Raw genomic sequence first — 22293 nt, forward strand, 5'->3', positions numbered from 1 at the left:
GGATTAATTTAGTGAACTGTCTGTTTAATTAAACATCCTGTCTTGTAGCATATATTGTATATTGTAGGTGAGTTTAACAATTAATTTCCTGAATTTGTCTTTGCTGGCAGTGAGAGGCAGTAGGGCATATTTCCTGCAAAATCAAATTCAAGTACCCAATGTTTTTCAGCAGCACTTCATTGTCTATATGTGTGAGTGTGGGATGCGTGCTTGCATCTGTTGTGTGTGCTTGTGTGTGTGTCGATGAGTACTTTTGTGTGTTTGACAGTTGTACTCATAACTACTCTTATGGAATTTAAAGAACTGATCATCAAAGAGCAAGCAGCCAATCTACTTAAAAACCACAAAGTGGAACATGAAACCTGGGTCATATCCATTAGGCACCAAACGCAAGAAAACTGACTGAAACTTGGAGGGATAACATGAACCTGAAGAAAAGTTTGTTTTTGTTTTACTTTGCAAAACTTTTTGGTACAGTGTGCCCTTAATGAATACAACCCTGAGATTACTTCTCTTCCACAGTTTTCAAGAGAATAGTAGAGAATCGCTACACTCACTGTTTTCACGTTTTAGCTTTCATTACATTGTAATTACAGCTATTTGCCTCTACTTCCATTGTACTGTCCAACCTCTATACTCAATATTATGATTCAAATGACAACCATAATTTTAAGTGTTTCAATTAGTATAATTATGAGTTGAAATGGATGAGGTTGGGAGGGGCATAACTGTTGTGAAATGGTCCACCCCGGGCTATACCTTTATTTTATATATTTTTTTAAATTCTATTGTGTCTTAGTAGACTGACTAAAATTACGTTATCATAATGAGCTAACTTCCTAGTTCCTACATGCAGACTGCCTTTATGGATTCTTCCCATCGTGGACATGCAGGGTGGCAGACGTTGTAGTAAAGCACCAATAATGATAGTCTTGTCAGAGATTAATTCTGCCAATGTTGTTATCTATGAGTAGGAAGATGCCACATTGTTTTTGATGATGTCATTGTGCTGAGTGTACCATTAACCTGTTTTACAGAGTTTTCCGCCCCTGTGTTGGCTCAGTAGTTATACATCTGTCTGGGAAGCTTGTTGAGTGTGTCTGTGTATGCACCTCTTTTTCTCCCCCTCTGTCTCCCTCCCTCCCTCCATTGCTCTCTCTCCACCTCTCTCACTCTCCTGCCCAGCTCTTCTTCTCTCTGTCTCTCCATCTATTTCATACAACATCTTTGGCCATAGCAGTAGCCACTTTAAACCATAAAAACATTCAGTGGATTTTTTACAGAAAGGTCAGCCTCACTGTACTTCTGATGTCTTTCTCTGTAGCCTTACTATAATCAGAAATAAGATCATCCTATTGGCTTGATGTGAGAGGCACTTCCTGTCTTTGCTGTGATATCATCTGAAAGACTATAGTGTGTTGTTGACAGATTATAAACAGGTTTAACCTCTAAAGGTCTAAGCCTTGGCGGAGGGATGTGGTTCTACTAAGCTAACATATGTTTTTGAGATATTTATACCATGGATCATTTTGCTATTTCATTTATAATTTTAGGACCCCTCTAGGTATCTGAAAAAATATTGCATTTGGCCTTTACTACTATCGCCCATAGAAACGCATTATATAACGCATTCATAAATGGCAAGACAGACATTCAAAAAATTATCGTAAGGAAGAAGGTTTTGAAGTTTCTGTTCTATATCTAGGAGATATAAGAAAGCTCAGGAAATATTTTTGTTTTTTGGACACATATGTAACCCCTTTTTTGTTGGCACAAAACTACCTCCATACTTCCATAAACCATTTAAACCCGTACCTGGTTACCTTCAGATGAGTCCCAAGAACACTTATGGGGGTCGTAGAGCAAAACGGAGAACACCATCGTGTTCATGAGAAACCGTTCGGACGCTGGAGATGTTTTCGTGAGAAGACACATTTTCGGGATGTCTCATGGTCTGACAGACACCGCTGAAGCTCGGCCACCCATCTCTACCTTAAACTGACGGATTTTGATGGGGATATTTTTATTATGTTACTTAGATTGACGCGCGGGTGGTCAGATAACAAGGTTACAACCTATTATCAACCTCTTTTTCTGGTCGCTAACATGACATCCAAAAACAGCATTTTACAATCAGTTTACAACCTGACCAGAATCTCACAGACAATGCTAGAATGAAGTCATTGCAAACACCCGGCTGGGTCAATGCAGGAAACCTTTTTTGAAACAATTAAGGTGCAACCTAACTCCTAGCACTGTGGACACAGATCCAAAGGGTCAACCAGGGGTCATTAGAAAGGTCACAGGGAACCCCTTAGCGGTCAACTGAAGGTCAACAACTGTGTAACTCCTATAGATTACAGTGACTCACACCCCCCTGAGGAAGGGACTGGTGGTCCACAGGTGGCTTGTCCTATCACCATGCTGAGACCACTGGCCTTATGGTGAGCCAAGACCACATGCTGGAACAGTGATGGTGAGAGAGGACTAAGGGCCAGGACCGTATCCACAAAGCATCTCAGAGTAGAAGTACTGATAGAGAATCAGGTCCCTCCTGTCCAAATAATCGTATCAATCATGCTTTGTAAGGCCAAACTGGTCCTAGAACACTATTACTACTCTGAGATGCTCAAGCTCCCGAGTGGCGCAGAGGACTTGTTCACTGCATCTCAGTGCTGGAGGCGTCACTACAGACCCTGGTTTGTTTCCAGGCTATATCACAACCGGCTGTGATTGGGAGTCTCATAGGGCGGCGCACAATTGGCCCGGGGTCGTCTGGGTTTGGTCGGGGAAGGCCGTCATTGTAAATAAGAATTTGTTTGACTTGTCTAGTTAAATAAAGGTTCAATAAATGTAAAAAATGCAAACTTCCCCCTTTAGATTAGGACATACTGCATTTCATAGCATAAATGGGATTTAAAGATCCCTTTAAACAAAAAGAGGTTTAGGTAAATAGAAAGCACAGTAGCGTAGCTTTACGTCTGATTAAATGTTATTGCTTCCCTTTTTAAGAGGGGTTTAAAAGTAGGGCTTACTTTTTATTTGCTTAAAGACCACCTGCCTTGAGAGAGAGAGAGAGAGAGAGAGAGAGAGAGAGAGAGAGAGAGAGAGAGAGAGAGAGAAGCCGGTGCAGTATTATAGTAATCTAGAACAGATTGATAGGGATGGAAGTGTCGGACTGGACAGTGGAAGCTCCATGTCAACTCTCTCTGCCCTCATCTGTCAGACCTCTCCCTCTTTCTCTCCCCTCTCCACATCTCCTTTAACTTCACCCTTTCTCTATGTCTTTTTTCACTATCATTGTTCTCTTCTCACCTTCATCTATCCTCTGTCATTTGTCCACCTCGTCTTAATTTCTCTCTTTCTTTCTTTGCCATCTCTGGTCCCTCTCATCCTCCCCCTCTGTTGTCTTGTCATCTGTCTCTCCTCTGTCACTATCTCTTCTCTCACTTTGTTTTCTCTCCCTCCATCCCCTGTCTCTCTATACTGTACATGCTGTATATATTTTATCTTGCTATTCTTACTCTACCTCTCTGTGTTCTCTCTCTCTTTCTCACTCTTGCTCTCTTTCCCAACCACAGCCTAGCTTGAGGTAGATTCAGTCTCCATGGCGATCGCTGGAGGCTCCGCTGCTCTTACCAAGGTCACCTCTACGCTAGTGTCACCCAGTACAGCACTACTCACCAACAGCTGAGAAAGAGAGAGAGAGAGAGAGAGAGAGAGAGAGAGAGAGAGAGGTTGAGATGGGGAGGATTACATGTAATCTGTTACTCACAAAATAGAGGCATAAAAAGACAAGAGTAAAGGAAATGCAGAAATGTATGAAAATGCAGAAAATATTTTTTGATTTTTGATTGAACAGTATAAAACAATCAGATGAGAGAAAGCCCCATTATAACCACTAATGTCACGTTCTGACCTTATTTATGTCTTTGTTTTAGTATGGACAGGGCGTGAGTTGGGGTGGGCAGTCTATGTTTTGTGTTTCTATGTTTAGGTTTCTGTTTCGGCCTAGTATGGTTCTCAATCAGAGGCAGGTGTCGTTAGTTGTCTCTGATTGAGAATCATACTTAGGTAGCCTGGGTTTCACTGTTGGTTTGTGGGTGTTTGTTTCCGTGTCTGTCACCACACGGACTGTTTCGGTTTGGTTTTCGTTCATGGTCACATTTATTGTTTGTATTTCTTAGTGTTCAGTTTCTGTTTTATAATAAACGATATGGACACTTACCACGCTGCGTTTTGGTCCGATCCCTGCTACACCTCCTCTTCAGACGAAGAGGAGGAAATCTGCCGTTACAACTAACTGGTTCTGCTGCGGTTCTGTTGGCACCTAGTGTGCTTGCATTTTCCCTTGAAAGACCTTTGCTTGAAAAATGAGACGCCATAGCATATACCATATACAATTCCTCAGAATAGACAGAATCTAAGATAACTCAAATCTGTAATTAAGAATGAATTAAACAATTAAGTGGAAATTTTAGTCACGCATTTAACATCTAACTAAGTAGGATGTTTGGTGCAGTATTTCTCAAGTGAAAAAATGTGCATGAAAACGAGTCATCTATCGTTGAATGAAAATAAACACTTAATTGAAGAATCACTACTGTTGACCAATCACCGAATTAGGAGTGTAGACTTCGGCTTCAGAACTTCGGCTTTCCTCAAGAAAATGCTTTGTGTGCACGAACAGCTGAAAACAAAAACCTTTCCAAAGCCCAAAACGAACTAAAACATCACAAAATGTATTCATAATATATACACTAACTGTTTTGGATGGGAAGCAAGTGGACACATTTCAAATGTTTTTGTTGCCACCCTTTTATGATAATAAAACATAAAATACCGTCAAATATTTTCATACTGTCAAAAATGATCATACTATTTTGGCAATATTGCAAACAAGAGAAGTGGGTTAACAAAAACATTGTGTGGTTCCACAAAGCTGGGGCTTGTGAGGGAGTTCATCTAAGCACCACAGTACAGCACACAGAGTGAATAAGAGCACTGAACAAAACACAGGCATTGCAATTGACATGCTCTAAAGACATGCCATATGAGCTGGAAGCAAGAGAGTGGATGTCTATAAGCCAGCTGGCAAGTGTTTGGCTATGCCATTAGGATGCTAGCAAGGTTACCGATTTAGCCTACAAAGCACTGGCTGTTATACTGTAAATGGTTGATACTGTGCAGTGCTACTGACTGACCTACTTGGAAACCAATGATTATGTTAAAAGGTATATTCTGCTATGGTAAAACTGGGTCAGACAAACACTTCTTATACACACCTATCACACATATACAACTGTACACACACACACACACACGCACGCACGCACGCAGACACACACACACACACACACACTCACCCAGACTTCATTCCTCTTCTACAGTTTTCTCATCCCTCTTACTTAGGTTCATCCCCCTCTCTCGTCCTCCCTCTCTCCGTTCCATGGCCTCCACCTCCCAGGGAGGGTGCTGGAGGAGTCGTCTGCTTAGATACATTAATATTTCAGCCGCTACCACACACCACACACACACACTCTAGGGGATCCACAAGTTCAGCATATGGGAGAAGATAAGGGGCTGAGAGAGATGCAATGGGGGAGTGTGTGACAGCAGGAAGGAGAGGGAGAAAGAAGGAGTGAGAGAAGAGAGATGAAAAAATGGGGGGGATATCAGCGAGTTGAAATGGAGAAGTGAGGGAGGGGGGTTACGAAACAAAGATGGAGCAAGTGTCTCGTTTTTTTCACCGTAACCATGTCTTTGGTGAAATTGTCTCGCTTTTGTGAAGGTAGTAGTCGCAGTCACGCCACTAAAACACAACATTGAAATGTAAAGCGAAAGAGAGGAAAATAGAAAGAATGGAAGGGTAGCAGAGTGAAAGAAAAGAAGACAGGGGGGAGATTTAAAAGGATATGTGTGTATAAGAGAAATTGAAAACACAAGATGAAAATGCATTATTTAAAGAAAGAGAGCGCTAACAGCATAATGTGATCCAATACCATGTAGGAGAAAGAGGGGGAAAGGATAGAGAGAACAAGGCCCATCCGGGAAGGAGGAGGGAGTGATGGGGAGGGAGAAGAGGGAAGTGGTGAAGGTGTGCCAGACACAGCAGGACGTCCTGTATGGCTGATGATTGAGGGCTGTGGGCAGGCTTCCCTTTCCTCTCTGTGTGAACTGCAGTGTGGCCAACTTTTTACCTCCTGTTAACTCGGGCGGTTGCCACAATGATGTTTGTCATGGTTACGGTTGGTACTTTCCTGTAGTCAAATGACCAAATCGCCCTTTAGTGGTCTCATGGGTGGAATGTTAATGTTTTAATAATTTCAGAAATAATAAACATTTTTCTTTTTAATGCAGAAGATCCGTTATTTCTATGTCAAATTGTTTTGTTATACAAATACTGGGATAGTTTTTTAAGCCCTTAACCATGTGTATACTTTTGTGTGGTCCTGATTTAGCCCACTGCAGTAAAAGGCTAACACGGCAAGGGCCATCCCAGGGGAAACCAGAGGGATGCCTGGTTGTTAACTGTTTTTTTACTGTATGGCAAATCTACGTTTGGGTGATGCTACGGCAGCAGGAGCAAACATTTTTGGGGTTATCTCAGATTGTTCTGGCAATTTTCATGTAGATTTTTTAAATGCTTTTTACACAAACCATTTTTTACACAAACCATTTGTATCACCAAACATAAAAAAAATGATAATTGAAGTGTCCATTTTAGAGCCTTTTCAGACCTATACATGCCTCATATACATGTAATATCCTATGATCGGTGAATATTAATATTAATATATTAATATATAATATTAATATTTCAAATCTAGCCTTTTTTATTTTGTTCATTTTAAGACATATTGTTTGGAACAATATACTCTTCAATTAAATCACATTTACAGAGAGGGCTCTCTGCTGTTTCTGAAGATAAGATACATTTTATGAGCGCCACCAACACAGTGAATGGGAAAATGGATTTAAATTGAACCCTGCTGCTAATTTGCTGAATTTACAATCTTAAATGAGTGTTGTAATTGGTTAATGACCTATAATATCCATTTATATTTATAGAATTGGTCATGTGTGAAGAGTACAGTATATTGTTACAAACAATATGTCTTAAAATGAACAATATAAAAAAGGCAGTTTTCACAATATTAATATGAATATTTGTAATGTTGAATTAATTAATGTGGATTTTTTTTACATTTTAGAATCAAAACAGACTACATTTTTTAGAGCAAACTTTAAGGAGTATGACACCAAGATGTTGTCTGTATCATGTATGGTTCACAGATCATAGGGTCTTACAGGAGGCATGTATAGGTCTAAAATTGAATAAAATAGATTCTCAAAAATGGTTTGTGATAAATGTAAAAAGCATGTTAAAAGCATCTCTCTTTTGAAGAACATATCAAGACCATTTCAAGGACAGCTTTTTTCCATCTACGTAACATTGCAAAAATCAGAAACTTTCTGTCCAAAAATGATGCAGAAAAATTAATCCATGCTTTTGTCACTTCTAGGTTAGACTACTGCAATGCTCTACTTTCCGGCTACCCGGATAAAGCACTAAATAAACTTCAGTTAGTGCTAAATACGTCTGCTAGAATCCTGACTAGAACCCATAAATTTGATCATATTACTCCAGTGTTAGCCTCCCTACACTGGCTTCCTGTCAAAGCAAGGGATGATTTCAAGGTTTTACTGCTAACCTACAAAGCATTACATGAGCTTGCTCCTACCTATCTCTCTGATTTGGTCCTGCCGTACATACCTACACGTACGCTACGGTCACAAGACGCAGGCCTCCTAATTGTCCCTAGAATTTCTAAGCAAACAGCTGGAGGCAGGGCTTTCTCCTATAGAGCTCCATTTTTATGGAACGGTCTGCCTACCCATGTCAGAGACGCAAACTCGGTCTCAACCTTTAAGTCTTTACTGAAGACTCATCTCTTCAGTGGGTCATATGATTGAGTGTAGTCTGGCCCAGGAGTGGGAAGGTGAACGGAAAGGCTCTGGAGCAACGAACCACCCTTGCTGTCTCTGCCTGGCCGGTTCCCCTCTTTCCACTGGGATTCTCTGCCTCTAACCCTATTACAGGGGCTGAGTCACTGGCTTACTACTGGGGCTCTCTCATGCCGTCCCTGGAAGGGGTGCGTCACCTGAGTGGGTTGATTCACTGATGTGGTCATCCTGTCTGGGTTGGCACCCCCCCTTGGGTTGTGCCATGGCGGAGATCTTTGCGGGCTATACTCAGCTTTGTCTCAGGATGGTAAGTTGGTGGTTGAATATATCCCTCTTGTGGTGTGGGGGCTGTGCTTTGGCAAAATGGGTGGGGTTATATCCTTCCTGTTTGGCCCTGTCCGGGGGTGTCCTCGGATGGGGCCACAGTGTCTCCTGACCCCTCCTGTCTCAGCCTCCAGTATTTATGCTGCAGTAGTTTATGTGTCGGGGGGCTGGGGTCAGTTTGTTATATCTGGAGTACTTCTCCTGTCCAATTCGGTGTCCTGTGTGAATCTAAGTGTGCTTTCTCTAATTCTCTCCTTCTCTCGGAGGAGGACCTGAGCCCTAGGACCATGCCCCAGGACTACCTGACATGATGACTCCTTGCTGTCCCCAGTCCACCTGGCCGTGCTGCTGCTCCAGTTTCAACTGCTCTGCCTTATTATTATTCGACCATGCTGGTCATTTATGAACATTTGAACATCTTGGCCATGTTCTGTTATAATCTCTACCCGGCACAGCCAGAAGAGGACTGGCCACCCCACATAGCCTGGTTCCTCTCTAGGTTTCTTCCTAGGTTTTGGCCTTTCTAGGGAGTTTTTCCTAACCACCGTGCTTCTACACCTGCATTGCTTGCTGTTTGGGGTTTTAGGCTGGGTTTCTGTACAGCACTTTGAGATATCAGCTGATGTACGAAGGGCTATATAAATAAATTTGATTTGATTTAAACATCCTTCCTCCCAATAAAATGTGAGGATTGCCAGAACAATCTGAGATACCAAAAATATTTAACGCTCCCGCTGTCATGGAACCGCCCCATTTTAGTACATTGTGTACAGTATACACAGTGCTAGTGTAGATGTGAAACTTACAGCTCAGCCTAAAGTGTCGCCAATTGTGCCGCTAAATAGTTAACTTTTCGGTGTCTCGACTGGTAAGACACTTCGGGAGGGCGGTCACGTGTGCTAGCCAGGCAGAGGTCCTCGGGTCGAGCCTTGGTGGACCCAAATCAGGTGGAAGTGGTACTCGCTAAGCAAGCAGTGTGACATCCTTCACACTAGCAACCCATATGTAGTTGATAAAAACACGTTGGATGACTGCACATTCAGATGAAATTGCTGCTATATTTGGTTGTCTCATGGTATTGGCATGGTCAAAATACTGCACCAATCAGGCCTCCCGGGTGGCGCAGTGGTCTAAGGCATCGTAGTGCTAGCTGTGCCACCAGAGACGCAGGGTTCGAGCCCAGGCTCTGTTGCAGCCGGCCGAGACATCCGGGTTAGGGAGGGCTTGGCCAGTAGGGATATCCTTGTCTCATCGCGCACTAGCGACTCCTGTGGAGGGCCGGGCGCAGTGCACACTGACCAGATCGCTAGGTATACGGTGTTTCCTCCGACACATAGGTGCGGCTGGCTTCCGGGTTGGATGCGTGCTGTGTTAAGAAGCAGTGCGGCTTGGTTGGGTTGTGTTTTGGAGGACGCATGACTCTCGACCTTCATCTCTCCCAAGCCCATACGGGAGTTGTTGCGATGAGACAAGACAGTAACGACTAACAATTGGATACCACGAAATTGGGGGTAAAAAATAAAAATAATAATTAAATACTGCACCAATCAAGTGTCAACACATGATATTTTATCAAATTCAATAAATATGTTTATGGTACATTTGTTATTATGAAAGCCTTGCAACTTGTTATTACAACTCACTCTTTGCAATAGAAGACAAAGAGAATTTGCATAAATCAATGACAAACTGACTCCATCGAACAAACCACTTGTCACATAAGACATTGTTACGGATACAGTTATCCTGTGTGTGTGTATCACAGGTGAAAAAACAATCAGTCAACAATCAATCAATCAATCAGAAGACACACCTCCTCATATTTCCTGACCTATCACAGTTCCTTCCCCATGGTTTAAAAAAATTTGTTTGTTCTGAAGCTCAGCCCAGCCCAGCCCAGCCCAGCCCAAAGCCCAGCCCAAAGCCCACATTTGCCCAGCCCAGCCCAGCCCAGCCCCCCAGCCCAATCTCTGTAAATGCCATGTTTGTAGGTCTCTGTGTTTCACTCTCGCTTTGTGTCTTAACCTCTCTTTTGTTTAAGCACCTCATAGCACTTTGTCATCACCTGTGAGTATTGTTTTTGGTTATGGTGTTTGTGTTTGATTGCTGGTGGAAAAGGGGGAAACCAAGACAAGTCGCCCATGGGCATACACTACCCGTAGGTGAACTTTGTTAAATACACTAGTTAGAACTGGACCACCCACTGTATTTTTGGTTAGTTAGCTGTTGTTAAAGTAGGCTAGTCTAGCTTAGGGGTGTTTTTGAATACTTATTGTTTCTTTCCTTGGGTCCAGCCTAGCCCCTTTTCTCTCCCCCCATACCGTGTGTTTATTAAACCCGGTAGATTTCAGTTGTCGTGCTTATTTTGTTCACACTTTTCCTTTGTCACAATAATAATTTGCATGAGTTATGTTACGAGTCTCATTACCATCCCCCCTAGACTGTCGGGCCAAAAGGGATTCGTAACAGACATCAAACTACAAACTCTTCACAATGGCCAAATCACTCACCCAAACACCAAACTCACATTTGAGCTAAAAGTCCCCATCATCTCTACAGTCCCTTCTTCCTTATGCACCACAGCTCCCCCAGTTCCACAGTGTCATTGTTTTTAATTAAGGTGTTTCGATGGATGTTTTTGATTCAAGCCTTATTTGAACCGCACGTTTCTCTCTCCATATTTACCCCGGGCTATAAGGCTAGGCCTGTCGATGACTATAGAGAGGGAAACAGACTCACTGCACCCCTCCAGCCAAAACAGATTATGGGAGCATATCTCCCATGGTGCATTGCGTGTGCATTGTGTGTGCCTGAGCACCTTTGTAACGGCCAGGGGGTGCATATCACAATAGAATGAACACACACAGAGAGAGAGAGAGAGAGAGAGAGAGAGAGAGAGAGAGAGAAGAGAGATAACAGAGGGGTGATATGTTTAGTTTGTTTATCTGGAAATAGATTTCTTCACACTGATCTCCCAGCGGAGTAGCAGCCGTTGCTATGCGCCCTCTGTGATTTGAGTGTGAGAGGAGAAGCATGGAGGAGGAGGTGGAGGAGAAACGGGGGGAAGGGTGGACTGTCTTTTTAATCTCAAGAGGAGTTTGGTCATTCATGCTATAGATGCTGAGGTAGAATGATAAAAAGTAGGCCAAGTGTGTGCGTGTGTGCGTATCTGTATGAGTGAGTGAGTGAGAGAGTAAGAGAAAAGGAGAGAGACAGGGAGAGAGAGTGCCCTGAAGTTAAGATTTCTCTGAGTGGACTGTGAGTAGTTGAGCTCAGATGGCCCCACTGCGCTGCTGAAACAGAAGCTGTAATGTATGTGTGTCAGTGGAGTGCTACTGTAGGTTAATGCACCACCACACACCAAGCTTCTGTATGCTATGAGGGTCCTGTGGTTAGCACCAGTGTTAGCGATGCTTTAGGAAACTGAAACTGTATTGAGCCCTAATGGCTGGTCAGCTGTACAATACATGGTCAAACAAACCCTCCAGTCAAGACTTCCTGATGACTAATGTTAACTTGTGAGCTATGTGTACAGCTTTTGTCGCTGCTCAGTCAGCAAAACATGAAGCCTTTCTTTTTCTTCTATGTCTAACATGATCCGGCAAATCCCTCTCCCTCAGGCTTCAGCATCTTAACTCAAGCTGCCATCATTTTGGCTGGTCTATTTGTGCGGTCGAGTCCGAATATTGATTTAACTTTTTTTTCTATCTAGTTTATCCTGTCGGTCCTGTCACTATCATTAATTATCACAACTCTCACCTTGTGTTGATGTATCCAACACATTTGATTGTGGCTAAAGGCTAGAATGATAGGAATGATATGTTCAAATCCCTCTTGATGTGTCTCTAAGGGGGTCCTGTTCTGTTGGATGAACAAGAGCTGAACTGTGATAGCATTGATTGAACAAGAGCTAACTGCATGCAGACACACACACACGAGTGTACGCACGCACGCACACACACAAACACTCACTCACTCACACACACACACACACACACACACAGGATCAAACTCAAGCGCAACAGCAGGTTGCAGGGCAATGGTAAGCTATGACTCCAACCTGGCCTAGATGACCCTATTGGGTTCAAGCCAAGGTATCAGGGGACTAGGCTTCCATAGTAGTAGTCCATCCCACCAAAGGTCAGGGCTGGTATGGCCACATTTGCTATCAATCAACATTCATCCCTTATCAGTGTGTGTTACCAAAAAGGAAGACATTGTTGATTACACTCAACTCTATGGTTTTGAAGTTTTGATGATTATTACATCCAACAATGCTTTTCCAACGCTATGTGGTATGTTCAATATTGTGAAACAATTCTCATTGGGAAAATATGCTTTCTAAATCTTGGTTCACTTTTACGGGAAAGTACCTGCCGGAGCTTCTTCCTGGGGGATGATCTTAATCGGAAGTTAGGATTCTTAATTAAATTGTCTGATCTCCAAAGTTGCTCCAATTCGCATACCTCTGAAAGATAGGCCTAATTGATTTCCAAAACAAAGAAATGGCTGGATAATTAAATTTCTTCTGTTGATAATTACCGAAAAGATAAGTAGGGTTTTGAAGACACTAGATTAAGATGAAGTGCATTAAGTCTTGTGATATTTGCTGACTCATTGCCTTTTAAACTAAAGCTATTCAATTCTCTGAAAAACTCATTAATTCAAACTCGAATCAGCAGTATTAATGTACAGAGTCTATATCCCTTAATTCCTTGTACCCTGCCAAGTCCTCTATTTACTACAGAAGGCTCACAAAATATGTGAATGTGTATTGTAACTTTCACTATTACTATGGCTAATCATGCTAATGTTTCCCTCCATTTTGTGTTGCAGGATTTCTTTATCTATTGGCCACTACGTCCATGTCTTTGAAGACGGATTATCCAAACCATTCAACAAGGTATGTGTGCTGGAATATCAGATATCTTCTACCAAAGTGTCCCTGGTCTTCAAAAGTGCAAAGTGACATTCCCACCTCTTTGGGTCCTGTCACCTCCTAGCTTTCCTCCTTCCATCTGAATCTGGCTGACATTGTGAAGGATACCGGTGGTTTGAGTCCTAAGGAGACACTGACCTACTTGTGGTTGATGCTGGATTCTTTTTTAAAGGCTGAACTACCTAGGGAATTCGCTTATGGGAGAGGCAGTTGACATTGTCCTTGCCCAGGTTGAACGTTGATGGATACCAGACATTTGGATGGAGCGTCACTGGCAGGCTCACAAAAGGATGGGTCTATGAACGGTGGAACTTTTTGTCCAGTGTTATGAGCTTTGATGAATTTCTTGCTTTTCTAAGCTCACTTTTGTCCTTACCAAATAGAATATAAATGACCATTTACATAATGATAAATGGCTAGGGTATTACATGAGCACATATGTCATAGTAGTGTTCTGCAGTTTCAAGGATAATAAGACATGTTTTGTTTGCCAAAGGTACGCACACTGTTGCCTGCCGAGCACTTACTGTAACCCTGACGGAACAAGCCTGCTGCTCAACATTATGAGTTGGGAAATAACCCTAAAGTACACCACTGGACTAAGTTATTTCTTGTAGTCTTTTAGGATTTAATTCAGAGCAAGTGTAGATATGTATAATTTTACCTGGGATACTGTTCCTTTTGAACAGCTACTTCTGAAGTACAATGAAACATTTTTAAAACAATCCCTCCTCTCCCCTCTACCAATTGGATGGAAGGAATCAAATTAGGATGATTAGAAAATAAATAGATCCACTTTGGTTTTGTATAAAAACAGGAATGTGTGTATTTGCACTCTGCTTGAAGCATGACTCTAACTCCAGCTGTTTAACGGTGGGTCTTAAATATTCCAGGACGGTGATAGTGACTACTTGGTTATCACACTTCAGACAAATTCAATGTTTTGCTGCAGCTGTGATTTCTCGCTCTGTTGGGTTCCCGGAACATACATGGTCATGAAACAGTGACCCATTTGATAAAAGCTTATATATAGAATGAAACATCAGAGAGAGCAGAAGCTACACATACTTAGAGCTGTTGTTTCCAAAGAAGACCCATGTGATAACAAGGAATAAAACATGCATGCTCTGTGTATGCATTCTGCAATCCTCAAACTTCCCCTTTTACATATAAATGGTTGTTCCCATAATGCTTCCTAAACACACACACACGCACAGCAACTCTGACCTCTGAATTCAAATCTTATAGGGTTAATTTAGAGGAGCCTGTCACTCTATAGCAACATGGTGATGTTTCAGAGCCCAAGGCCAATCATATTCCTCCTTGAGTTCAAACAGCCTTGGGAGACCAGCACATGATTGGCCCTGAAATTAGCACATGGCCTATGGCCTCTGGAACAACCGTTACAGACATCCATCATCATTTTAAGGGGTAATAAACATGTAAATAAACATGCTAAGGAGGAACAAACCCATTCATTTATTTCTCTAATTGCTCTTTACATGGCAGGGTGTTGGGAAGAGGATCAGTGCCTCACTTATTCCAAACGAGGCTTGAGTTCCCCGCCCTCCAGGGATTCGAACCAGTGTTTCTGTTTGTCAAATCAGTCTTTCCCCCTGACCTTCCAGGCCATACTGTTGAATGTTGTAGATTTTTACATTAGGGTGTTCCTACAAATAAAAGGCAGCAGAGTTATTAGGGAGAGCTTACCATTTCATCTGAATTGCAAATGGAAGTAAATAGATGTACTGTAAATATCTATGCATACTAATGACAATGCCATGTCCTTTAGGCCGTGTGTTCTCTCTCGTGTGTCACCAAGAATAGAAGCTTCTGCCCAGCTATGATGATTTATGATTTCATTACAGAAATGTCCGCCACACTTTCCCGCTGTCCATCAAGCAAGCCCATTGAGAAATGTGGTTACACTTACAATTTCAGGTATGTTGCAATTGATGATAGCTGTGCTGTAAACATACTGTCTATAGACTGTTGTAAGGCTGGCTCTCTGTCAGCAAAACATGTAGCCCTTGGATTATGTCAAGTAATTATTTCATCAGTGTTCAGAAATTCCAATTATATTTATCTGTCTGATACCCAGAGGTTGTAAAGTTCTGGTCTTAAATAAAACAGACAGAATTCCCAGCTCACAATTGATCAGATCCCAATTTATTTGCGAGAGTTTTCACAAATAAATGTATTCTTATACCATCCTAAACTACGCACATACATACACACCAACATGGATTTTCTCATGAGTCTAACCACAGTTTATAACCCCTCAGCTGACCGTTCCAGTCTCCCCCAGACACGATAACTCTGGAGGAGCTCTCCCTGTCCTCTCTTATCTCCACATACATTCCTTTCTTCCTAGGTACATGCCATATAACCTCTTCCTAATGAACAAACATTATTTAATACTACAAGAAAGACAGGGTAGAATTCTTGCAAGTTATAGTGCAGTATACCTCATTTAGTCATTATTGATAAAAATCCCATAACAGATTATCAGAAGGAGTGCTAATAAACAAAATAGCTGATTTATCCCACGATGATACTGTTTGAGAAATATTTAATATCCAAGCAGGAGAGATTCTCTAGTTTCCCCCAAGGCTTATTACATTTGCTTCAATCAGCCCACTCACTTTTACTCACTTCTACATTGTTTTCTCGGAGAGCTCGGCTTATTGCATTGCATTTTATCTATTTGATGAATTGTTGATGCTATTACTCTGTTTTGATTTTATCTATCAGAGGCTACTGTGTACCAGTGTATCTACTGTACACCCCCTGCATATCTTTTTTGCGAAAGCTCCACAACATAATGCATATAAACTGATACCAGGTTGGCAATCCGCGTGCGTTATTTATCATGGGAACGTTACAAGGGAGATTGCTGATGTTCCCCTATGACTGTGGCATACTGTTTAGTCAAAGTAAACCCATTACAAGAGCTTGGGACTATAAAGTTCTGTCTGCAAAAAGATAATTCAGAGATACCTGGCTTTAAGGTTCTGAAACCTCATTGGGTTGAATGGTGTCAGCAATTTTTTATCTTCAATTATTTTGAACTTAACCTGAATTGGGGTATTTAGACTACTGTACGTATAGGTAGTGAACATTGAACAGAACAAGGCAATGTCAATAACTCAATCTTGAACAAGATGCAGATAGAAACTTATAGCCCCACACTCTTTATTTACTATGATTTCAGCTGGAATCATACAATTGATAGATGAGTATGAAGGGGCTAGCATTTGCTCAGGGGATATTCCCCCTGACTGCTGATTGGCTGACAACCGTGGTATATCAGACCGTATACCAGGGGTATGGCAAAACATTTCTTTTTACTGTGTCAGGACCCGGTTTCGAACCTGGGTCTCCGGAGTGAGAAACAGTCACTTAACCAACTGAGCCACGAATAGACAGCAGAACCCAGACGATGAGGCAGACACAGCAGTACTTAAGATGGTGTATTTAATAAAGAAAAAATCCTAAAATACAAAAAATGGCAAATCCAAAAGGAGGTAGGAAAAACACAAAAAGACCTCAAAAGAAACTCACCAAAAATAAACAAAAACAAAAAACAGAATACCACAAGAACGTCACCCGGAATCGACAAGAGCACACAGAACACTAGGGCAGGGTGCTAACATACAAACACAGAGCACAGAACTGAGGGAAACAAAGGGTTTAAATACAATCAGGGGAAACGAGACACAGGTGCAAATAATAATGGGGATCAAGGGAAAAACATAGGGACAAAAAGCACAATGGGGGCATCTACTGACCAAAACCCGGAACAACCCTGGCCAAATCCTGACAGAATCCCCCTAGGAACGGCTCCTGACGTTCCTACCAGCTCTCTCAGAGTGGAGGACCCTGAACTGACGAATGAGGTCAGGGTCCAGGATGTCTTTGGCAGGAACCCAGGAGCGCTCCTCAGGACCGTAGCCTTCCCAGTCCACCAGATACTGCCAGGACCGCTGCACCCGGCGGGAATCCAGTATCCGGTGGACGGTATAAGCCGGCTGGCCTCCAATGACACGAGGCGGAGGGGAGGTCTGTCTGCCGGGACAAGGGGAGAAAAAACAACAGGTTTTAACAATGACACATGAAATGTGGGATTAATCTTAAGGGATCTGGGTAAGTGTAGGCGATAAGAAACTGGGTTAACTCTCCTGGCAACCTTGAAGGGACCGATGTATTTTGGGACAGCTTGCGAGACTCCACCCGTAGAGGTAAGTCTCTTGTGGAAAGCCAGACTCTCTGGCCGGGCGCAGGGTAGGCCCGGGACGGCGACGTCTGTTGGCTTGTTGTTGATACCTCTGTGAGGAACGCATCAGATTAAGACGGGTCTTCCTCCACATAAGCCGACAGCGTCTGACGAACCTCAAGGCTGAAGGCACTCTGACTTCTGCCTCCTGGTCCGGGAACAATGGAGGAGCATAGCCAAACTGACACTCGTGCGGGGACATACCAGTGGAGGAGGAGCGCAAGGTGTTGTGCGCGTATTCGGCCCAAACAATAAAGGATGACCATGTGGACGGGTTGTCACGAGTCATACATCGGAGGGTGGTTTCCAGCTCTTGATTCATCCTCTCTGTTTGACCGTTGGACTCCGGATGGTACCCTGAAGATAGACTGGCAGAAGCCCCCATGAGTTGGCAGAAGGCCTTCCAAAACCTTGAGGCGAACTGGGGACCTCTGTCAGAAACCACATCTTGAGGAATGCCGAAGACTCGGAACACATGATTAATTACCAACTCAGCCGTTTCCTTGGCAGAAGGTAACTTAGTCAGAGGGACGAACCTGGCCGCCTTTGAAAACCTGTCGATTATGACTAGGATAGTAGTATTGCCATGGGATGGAGGAAGTCCAGTAATAAAGTCCAATGAGATATGGGACCAGGGTCTGTGGGGAACAGGTAAAGGGTGAAGGAGTCCTTGAGGGCGGAGGTGAGAAGATTTGCCCTGGCAGCACACGGGGCAGGCATTGACGAAAGTGGCAACGTCTTCTCTTATGGTAGGCCACCAGAACTTACGCTGGATGAACTCCAAGGTGCGACCTACGCCCGGATGACAGGTGAGGCGAGAGGAGTGCCCCCACAGAAGGACCTGAGTCCTCACTGCCTTGGGGACAAACAACCGATTGGCAGGGCCTCCTTTAGGGTCCGGTTCGCTAGCTTGAGCACGTCTCACGGTATCCTCAACTTGCCACGAGATCGGAGCCACAATCTTAGCAGCAGGAAGGACAGGCATGTCCGTGTCATCTCGAATGGCAGGAGCGTAGACTCGGGACAGGGCATCCGGTTTGAGATTCTTCGACCCGGGCCGATAGGTGAGGATAAACTGGAATCGATTGAAGAAAAGAGACCATCTAGCTTGTCTAGAGTTCAATCGCTTCGCCTGCTGGATATACTCCAGATTTTTGTGGTCCGTAAGCACTTGAAACGGGTGAGAAGCCCCCTCGAGCCAGTGTCTCCATTCCTTCAATGCCATCTTAACCGCTAGGAGTTCACGATCCCCACATCGTAGTTCCTCTCAGTCGGGGTAAGCCGGTGTGAGAAGAAAGCGCACGGATGAAGCTTCTTGTCTTCACCCCTCTGAGACAGGACAGCTCCAACACCAACCTCTGATGCGTCTACCTCCACCACAAATGGTTCATCCGTAGTCGGTAGTATCAGGATGGGAGCAGAGAGGACGCGCTGCTTGAGTCCTTGGAAGGCCGTCTCAGCTTCTCTTCCCCACAAAAACCTTGCATTGCCACCTTTGGTTAAAGCTGAGAGAGGAGCTGCCACCAAACTGAAGTTCTTGATGAACTTGCGGTAAAAGTTTGTGAAGCCCAGGAAACGCTGAACATCCTTAACGGATTTGGGGTGGGCCAATCCGCTACCGCCCCTACCTTCCTAGGGTCCATTTGGACTCGACCGGGTTCCACTACAAATCCCAGGAATTGTACTCGGGATGAATGGAATTCACATTTTTCCGGCTTAACGTACAGATGGCTGTCCAGGAGGCGTTTGAGTACTTGTCTGACATGCTTAGTGTGTTCTTGAAGGGAGCTCAAAAAGATGAGGATGTCATCCAAGTAAACGAACACAAATATGTTAAGCATATCCCTAAGCACATCGTTTATGAGCGCTTGGAACACCGCTGGGGCGTTGGTCAGGCCGAAGGGCATCACCAAGTATTCATAGTGACCAGTAAGCGTGTTGAAAGCGGTCTTCCACTCGTCACCAGGTCTGATCCGCACAAGATGGTATGCGTTCCGCAGGTCAAGCTTAGTGAAAACAACTGCTTCCTGGAGCAGCTCGAAGGCTGTGGCCATAAGGGGTAGCGGGTAACGGTTACGGACGGTTATGTCATTGAGTCCCCGGTAGTCGATGCAAGGACGTAATCCACCGTCTTTCTTGGCCACAAAGAAAAACCCTGCTCCCGCCGGGGAGGTGGATGGACGCATGAGGCCTGCTTCCAGAGCGTCCTTGATGTAGGTATCCATAGCAGCTCGTTCGGGTGGAGATAGGGAAAGATCCGACCCCTGGGGGGCAAGTGCCCGGAAACAGGTCGATGGGGCAATCGTAAGGTCTATGGGGTGGTAGCATGGTGGCCCTCTGTTTGCTAAACACCAGTTTGAGGTCATGGTAACACTCGGGAACTCGGGTCAGGTCGATGGATTCTAAAGACTCGGGAGTAGAACTCGGGAATTCTGGAAAATACAAGTAGCTTGGCACGTAGGACCCCACTGCTTGATAGTGCCCACAGACCAGTCGATGTGAGGGTTATGGCTGTGAAGCCAGGGGTATCCAAGGACGAGAGGGAACTCGGAACAGGAGATCAAATGAAAGTTCATCAATTCCTGGTGTTGTGAAACTGAAAGTCTCAAGGAGGTAGTGACATGAGTGACAAGTCCAGATCCCAAAGGGCTTCCATCCAATGTAGTAACCCTCATGGGGTCACTTAGAGGTTCAGAGGGAACGCCATTCTCCTTCGCCCAGACACCATCCATGAAGTTACCTGCGGCTCCAGAGTCTACCAAGGCTTGAAGGTGAAGCTTGTGGTTGTCCCAGGAGAGGGTGACTGGAATGAGCAGACGGGAGTTGGACGGATGGGAGGAGGTTATGTTTCCCGTTACAGTTCCCCCGGTCTGTACGGGACAGAGCGTTTCCCTGGAGCCCGGGACACGTGGAACGGAAATGGCCCGGTTTGCCGCAATATAGACAGCGTCGCTCCCTCATCCGGCGGTCTCTCTCAGCCTGGGAGATGCGTCCAATCTGCATGGGTTCCGGTGGAGCCAGTGATGATAAAGGTGGGGACTCGGAGCTGGGACTGATAGGGGCTAGAGGTCTACGGTTGAGTTCTCTCTCTCTCAGACGCTGGTCAATGCGTGAGGCCAACTTGATCAGGGACTCGAGATTGTCCGGTGGTTCCCGAGTGGCCAGTTCATCTTGGATAGTGTCGGAAAGGCCTTTCAGAAAGCACACCGTGAGCGCCTCGTTGTTCCAGCCACTCGCTGCTGCCACCGTGCGGAACTGGATGGCATAGTCCGTCACGCTGCGCCAACCTTGATGGAGAGTCAGGAGCTGTTTGGCTGAGTCAGAACCACTGCTTGGGCCTTGAAACACTCGTTTGAATTCCTCAGCAAAGGCAGAGTAGCTGGCACAGCAGGAACTATGGGCATCCCACACAGCAGTAGCCCAGGCCAGGGCTTTTTCCGACAGCAGGGTGATGATATATGCGATCTTAGACCGGTCGGTGGGAAACGACGAGGGTTGCAGCTCAAAGGAGAGAGAACATTGAGTGAGAAAGCCTTTACAAGCACTTGGATCACCTGAGAACCGTTGGGGAGGTGGAAGACGAGGTTCAGCCAGGGGGTTAACTGCCATGGATACGTGAACCTGAGGTACTGGGACGGGAACTGTTGCCGGGGTAAGCCAATCAGATATTTGCTTAATGGAAGTCAGCATCTCCGACAGAAGATGAGAATGTCTAGCCATTAAGGCCTCTTGCTGAACCAGGGCGGCTTCGTGGCGTTGGACAGTCTCCTGGTGGTGGGACAGCGTGGCAAAAAGGTCCTGGGAACTGGCTGCCTCTGGGTTCATTTTTGGCTCTGTGTTTCTGTCAGGACCCGGTTTCGAACCTGGGTCTCCGGAGTGAGAAACAGTCACTTAACCAACTGAGCCACGAATAGACAGCAGAACCCAGAAGATGAGGCAGACACAGCAGTACTTAAGACGGTGTATTTAATAAAGAAAAAATCCTAAAATACAAAAAATGGCAAATCCAAAAGGAGGTAGGAAAAACACAAAAAGACCTCAAAAGAAACTCACCAAAAATAAACAAAAACAAAAAACAGAATACCACAAGAACGTCACCCGGAATCGACAAGAGCACACAGAACACTAGGGCAGGGTGCTAACATACAAACACAGAGCACAGAACTGAGGGAAACAAAGGGTTTAAATACAATCAGGGGAAACGAGACACAGGTGCAAATAATAATGGGGATCAAGGGAAAAACATAGGGACAAAAAGCACAATGGGGGCATCTACTGACCAAAACCCGGAACAACCCTGGCCAAATCCTGACATACTGCTCTAATTATGTTGGTAACCAGTGTCGTGTCTTTGGCTATGCCGGATTAAGTGATATGACATACTATTCTATAAAATCCTTTCTCTGTAATTAATATTACATGATTGAGCTAATCATATAAATGTAATTAACTAGAACGTCAGGGCACCACGAAAGAGTGTTTATAGAGCTGTTATCTTCCGAATAAACTCTTAAAGACCTAGTAATATTTTACATCAATAGCAGTCCATATTAATCATCACCTTATTTCAGTCTCATCTGAAAGTTGTAAATTATTGGTTATCTTCACGAACCCTGGCTAACAAGTTGAATCAGCAATACAAAATTGGGTTTAATTATTTATTTTTAAAATGTCCCTGGTGGATGGAGCCGACATAATTTCTGGTTACACAAAGGAAAGGAGGTTGGGTTTGAGTGAAAGAGCGGGAAGACTGAGGAACAAAGGGAGAAGCCATGCTATCGTAAAT

The 22293-nt window shown here is 44.1% G+C and overlaps 1 long non-coding RNA gene across 1 annotated transcript in view; it reads left to right on the plus strand.

Annotated features, from left to right (window-relative positions):
- LOC135541014 (uncharacterized) overlaps positions 1 to 22293 on the plus strand; it is a 113951-nt gene that overhangs the window by 29973 nt on the left and 61685 nt on the right. The window contains exon 2 of the long non-coding RNA XR_010455900.1: positions 13129 to 13195. This is a non-coding gene — a long non-coding RNA (uncharacterized LOC135541014). The remainder of the gene's footprint in view (positions 1 to 13128; positions 13196 to 22293) is intronic.

Source organism: Oncorhynchus masou, chromosome 6 (genome assembly GCF_036934945.1).
Source record: "Oncorhynchus masou masou isolate Uvic2021 chromosome 6, UVic_Omas_1.1, whole genome shotgun sequence".
Taxonomy (NCBI): Eukaryota; Metazoa; Chordata; class Actinopteri; order Salmoniformes; family Salmonidae; genus Oncorhynchus; species Oncorhynchus masou.